This window comes from Neltuma alba, unplaced genomic scaffold (assembly GCF_004799145.2).
Source record: "Neltuma alba isolate B1F8T4 unplaced genomic scaffold, ASM479914v2 tig00012364_pilon, whole genome shotgun sequence".
In the NCBI taxonomy this organism is placed as follows: domain Eukaryota; kingdom Viridiplantae; phylum Streptophyta; class Magnoliopsida; order Fabales; family Fabaceae; genus Neltuma; species Neltuma alba.
In genome coordinates, this window is record NW_021636867.1 from 60,077 (window position 1) to 66,221 (window position 6,145).

At 34.1% G+C, this 6,145-nt stretch overlaps 1 pseudogene; it reads right to left on the reverse strand.

The window, feature by feature from the left end:
- Window positions 1-660: 660 nt before the first annotated feature.
- Window positions 661-3,120, reverse strand: LOC114726310 (calmodulin-binding receptor kinase CaMRLK-like; annotated as a pseudogene).
- Between the last annotated feature and the right edge of the window lie 3,025 nt (window positions 3,121-6,145).

Genomic DNA, 6,145 nt, shown 5'->3' on the forward strand with positions numbered 1-6,145 from the left:
TTGATTAAAAAGACTTAAATTTAAATTAATACAATGGAGGAGTACTATATACAAACACGGCCTAGGCTTCTCCCTACTCATCAACATGAGTATTGTCCAGATTGTAAATATAAGAGGCAAATAATAAGTTATTTTAGCTTTAAATATAAAATTTTAATTGATATTTTCTTTGAATTTATAATTATTTTTTAAAAATATTTTTATACTAATATTAAGAAAGTTTTCGATTAAAAAAGGTATTTTAAAAAATTAATACATATTTATTACAAATAATTAATTTAACTGATTATTTTATTTTTATCAATTAACTATTTAATTCTTATATTAAAAGCAAAAGATTTTGTAATAAATTAGAGTAAGCATGTTGGATTAGTGTTTTTGTATTTGTAAGAAATTTGATATGAGATGCATGTTACACTGTATTTCTTTTTCTTTTTTTTAATACATAACGCATTGCAAGGTCTTTTACTACTTCCATGTACAGAATAAATCTTAATCATCACAAGCATGCTCCTCTAGGAGCAAGAATTTCCTTCACGATGCCTACAATGAATTTTACAAAATGAAAAATGTATACTTGAGGATTAAATTGTATTTTTTAAGGGGCAAAAAACAAAAGAAGCAGAAAAACAAAATTATGGAGAACAAGTTGTTCAGAATTCAGACTTGAGATTGATGGAGTCCAGGATGAATGTCTTTAAGCAACCCCAGGACCTGCCGCATCGTGGGCCTCTTCACTGGTGAGTCCGCCGTGCATAAGAACGCCACTTGGAGGCTCTCCGCCATCTCCCTCTCCGACTTACCGCCCTCATCTCTCAGCCTCTCATCCAACACGCCCACCCCATTTCCTTCTCTCACCATCTTCCTCACCCACATGACTGTCTCCATCGTGTGGGCCCTCCCTGTTAAGAGCTCCATCATCACAACACCGAAGCAGTAAATGTCCGTCTCTGTTGTGCAGTTCAGCTTATCTTGCTACTTGATTTTTCAGAACCCAAAATCAGTGATTCGGGGCTGGAAGTCGTCGGCTAGTAAGATATTAGAGGTGACCAGGTGGCCATATATGATGGGCTTTGATCCGGCATGGTACAGATATGCCAGGCCACATGCTATCCCAACAGCGATACGATGTCGTGTTCGCCAACCCATAGTTTCTGATGAGGATGCTAGTGATCCAACACCATTTTGAATCTCCCACGTGTCGCTACTCCAATCCTCCACGTTAGTAGTCCCCGTTGGCAGCTCATGAAGCCACCTTCCTAAATCGCCGTTCGGCATAACCTTGTACAACACCAACTTCTCTTGTCATGAAATTGCAATAAATATAATCAAATTTCAATTTTAATTAAATTCACCACATTTAATTACACTCATATTTAAGCAAATTTCTCAATTAGACCAAACATGAATCAAGTGTGCCAACTTCCATAATTTTTTCCAAAAAAAAGATTAATATTAACAGAAAAGTTTTGTTAGGCTAAAACCATTTGGAATATTTTGCTTATTCCAGAAACAGACATTTCAATTTAGAAACCAAAATGTACGACAGGACAGACACGAATTCCTATACGTAATCATTACAAGAGTGTAGATTTAGGGAAAACAGATACACAGCAAGTTAGTGAGTGCGACATCATAAGATTAAAACCTGTGAAGGCAATTAATGCGAGCAGGTTCAATTCAATTTCAGAATGTACGCTGCTTCTGCCAAAAAAACAGAATTGGAAAAAAAACAAGTAAAATTTGGAAGAAAGCATTTGGATTTTGGAACAGATGCAACTCGGCACAGTACCTGCAATGCAGTAACCGGAGAGAGGCAGTACGTTTGGATGCTTCAGCTTTGAGAGTTCAACGAGCAATTCAACCGCGTCGTCATGTTTGACGTCTCTGGCGTTCTCCAGAACCTTGATTGCCACGTGGATGTCTCTGCCGGCGGGTAAGACGGCTCTGTAGAGGGGGCCACACCTCCCCTCGACTAGCAGCGAGTCCTTACCGAAGTGTGACGTGGCCGCGCTCAGGTCCTTGAAGCTCAGGTTCATCAATGGCTTCTCGAACGTAACATCACGACTGGCGCCGACGATGGCTCCTTCAGATTAGCCACCCAGGACGTACCTGATTCTGTCTCGAAAGCAAACGGTCCGGATTTGTCGACCTTGAAAGGCAATGGTGGGACCGGTTTCGAGATCGCCCATTATTTTTTCTTAGCCAATCGTCTCTTTCTGTAGATGCATAATATTGAAATACATAATAGAACAATTATGACTCCTGAAGCCGAGCACACTGAGAGAATCAGTGTTTTCGATTTTGATTTGTGTTGTCTCGTACAGATCGGGTCTCGTTTCAAGCGTTGTAATTAAAGTTAGCTCCCGTGTGGAGGAAAGCTGATTTGCCGAATTTCTTGTACCTATCGAAGCTAAGTACTGCTCTGAAATTGTTGTGAGAAATGTTCAAGAAATGAAGGGTATGAAGACGAGGGAAATCAGAAGGGAAATTACCATTCAACTCGTTATTTGAGAGGTCCAAGTACTTCAGCGACTTCAAAACAGAGATAGGTTTGACGTTTCCTATGATTTTACAGTTGGACAGGTCAAGGTGGTTCAGGTTGGTGAGCTTCTCAAACCTACAAGGGAGGTATTTTAGATTGTTATGGGAAAGGTCAAGAATTTTCAACTTTGAAAGCCCAGAAAGCTGAACGTGATTTGTGAACCTATTGTGTGATAGATTAAGCATTTGAAGAGAAGAAGCGAAGGAGCCATGAATGCTACCTCCAAACCTGTTATTGGAAAGAATGACCTCCAGTAAGCTCGAGCTTGCCCAGACCCAGCGAGGCACTTGACCTTGAAGAGAATTCCCAGAGAGATCAAGAACCTTCAAGTTTGAAACGTTCCTCAGAAACTTCCACGAAATAGGCCCACGGAGATTCTTGGAAGGAAGCCTTATGGCCCTAAACTGATCATTGTCGGAGCAGTAGGATAACCAAGAAATGTTGAATCCGGAGACTGATTTGAAGGCCCTGGACACAAGGTCGCCGTCTTCTTGACTGAGTTTGCAAGAGGAGGAAGAAGATACAACAAAAGCAAGCAGAGCCAGAAGAATGAAGAATCTGAAAAGGGGTCTCATTTTAGCTAGAGCAAGTGAGAGACTCGAATTATTTCTGTCATTTATATCCTCTTTGTTTCAATGAGAGGCTTTGAAGGGGAGCGGGGTGGGGAGTTGGAGTTGAAGTGGAGCAGTTACGCGCGAATATAAAGAATCGACGACATCATGGTTGACGGAGAACGTAACGGCTGAGGAGGATGGGAAGGGGGTGAGGTGTTGACTGTTGACCATTGCACTTGGCAAATTATTTTGGCTTCTTCTTCTTCTTTTTTTTTTTGCCGCAAATTATTATAGCTTCTAACTACACGGTTATTGGTAATCATGCGTATCGGAAGATATAAATACGTTTGAAAAATAAATTATACTATTAATAGATTAAACATAATATATTTATATGTATTTATTTATGATGGGCAGTAGTTGCAGAGTAGTTAATCCATTCAATATTTGTCATTTAAAAGAATAATTAATTACTACAAGACATGATGCCATGCGAATAAAAATCTGTAAATGTATTCTAGGAAGTTATGGATTTAAATCATAATCCATTGCGATAACTTTCTTCAAGAGGTAATCTGTGACAATAATTATCTCTAAAATAAGTATCATATGAGCTGTAGGACACATCCTAACCCTACTAAATTTGTAAGATTAAACTTATTTTAAAAATTTTTATAAATTTTTTTTTAAAAAAATTGATGTTATATGTACACTTTTATAAAGGAATGGTGCTGTTTTTTTTTTTCCCTGGAAAATAAGACATATGGTAGCGTTGAATTTAGTTAGCAGAACTAACGAAAAATGGACAGAGAGTAACATTGCAGGAAATTGAAGGCGGAACGAACGTAGAAGGCAGGAAGGTCAAATGAGGAGGTAGGAAGTCAGATGGTCCCAAATTAGATGTGAAGGCGACTTCTGAAGATTTCAAACGCAAGGGTTCCCACTTTTTATTTCTCATTCATTTTTTTTTTAACCAGAAATTCATTCAGGGGTTGCAACTTACAAGCATCATGTTCATGTAGCAGATGCAATCGTACGTGGACGATAGCTTTTTTCAAATAGTCAAAATACAAAAATATTAAAAAATCATAAATGTATATTGATTTCCTTATACTATTATCTTCAATTATGTATGTTAGATTATTAGAATTATTTATTGGTGGAAAGTACTTACAATCAATAAAGATATTTTACAAAAAAAAAATAAAAAACAAAATGAATTGAGATATTATATTTAGAACTAAATCTAACCCTAACTAATTTTTATATTTATTAAAAACTAGAGATAGTATATGGGATCATCAGAGGCCCTAAAAAAGGTTCCATAATAAATAAATAAACAAAGTTTCAATACAAAAATGATCACAACGTCCATGCAATTTTTATTATTGAGATCTTTTGGTGATATATTAATATTCTTTTCTTCGAATCTGATGGTGAATTTCCCAAAAAAAACTAGCTTTATGATGCTAATCTAAAAACTTTGAAGCTTTATAACTAGTTATTTTATTGAATATAATGTGATATTTTATAAGAAATAATTAATTCAACTTAAGTAATTAATTGAATCTTATGAAAAAAAAATGGGGTGAAGTTTTTTTTCCCACATATATTTTTCATCACACTACTCTTCATCTATAAATATTGCCTCCAGTCTATAATATAAGAGTTAGTTAACTAATTTGAGTAAATTAAAGAAATTAGTTAAGTTAGTTATTTTTAATAAATAAGTGTTATCTTTCTTAAAATATTTTTACTAATAAAAAATACTGGCTAGAACTATTATTATTATAAGGATTACCTTGAAAAAAATGAATAAATATGAGAGATAAAATAAATTGGGGTCTTATATTTAGAATCAAAATAAAAATCAAACAAACTTTTATATTAAAGACAAAAAGTAGTATATTTTATGTCAATTTTTGTCACTTTTTCTTGTGATGAGCAAGGGTGACGCTCGTTAATTTATATGTTGTATATTGATTAATATTGATATGATTATTGTTGTAATAATGATGGTAGGGAGTCATTCTTTTAAGGGTAGATATTATCTATACTAACTTGATAAATTAAAATAATAAAAAGAATAAGAGAAAGACACCATTGCACAAAGATGATGAAAAGACCAACGGAGATGAGGAAAAAAGAATAGAAAGAAATAAAATATGTATATATGAATATGGCATTTTGGTCTCTTAGTAAAAGTACATTAAAGACAATAACAGTTAATTATTGTATAACAACAACAACAAAATAAAACACATCTCATTTTATGTGCATTTGGAAGGCAAGTTTTCCCTTTATTATTGTTAGTTTTAAATTTTAAGACCTTGTAATGTATGGACATATTGGCTCTAAATAAATACTTAACAAACAATTCTTTTTTGGCTGACTTTTGAAGAGCTCTGGGAAGTCATGAATCATGATGCCTTCACTTTAACTCCATTGGTTGGGTATACTAGTCTCTTCATATATTCAATTTGGTCTTTAATTAGAATGGTGAATCATATCTGAAACTGAAAGTAGCAAAAATAAATTATCACAGCCACTTTGTTGAACTTCTAGTAGTGGTTGATGTGAGTAGAGACGATGCGCCCACACATCTTCAGTTCCATTAATGATAATAAATAATACTTTAATAAAATATTCAGAAAAAAAAAAACTATGCATGCCATGTAATATAGGTCAAATGTGATTAATTCTTGCTTGTTAAGAAATACTCCTCTGGTCCTATTTATACAGCAAAGAGAGAAGGTTTTTTTTGTTCTATTTATAAGTCACTTAATTTTTAGTATGAATATACTATTTCGTCCTTCATTTATTATAGTATAGATAGTTATTTTTTTAAAAGATGTATATATTGAATAGGGGTAAAGTTGGAAAGTTGTTATATTTTAATAGAGAATTAATGTAGTTTAAAGTTTTTCTTGATTTGTGTGAAATATATTGAAAGTGTTTTATAAATAGGACCAAAGGAGTACTTATTAGTCAATTATAATTTTTGTGTTATAAAAAATATCAATCCTTTTCGATCTGTCATTTAATG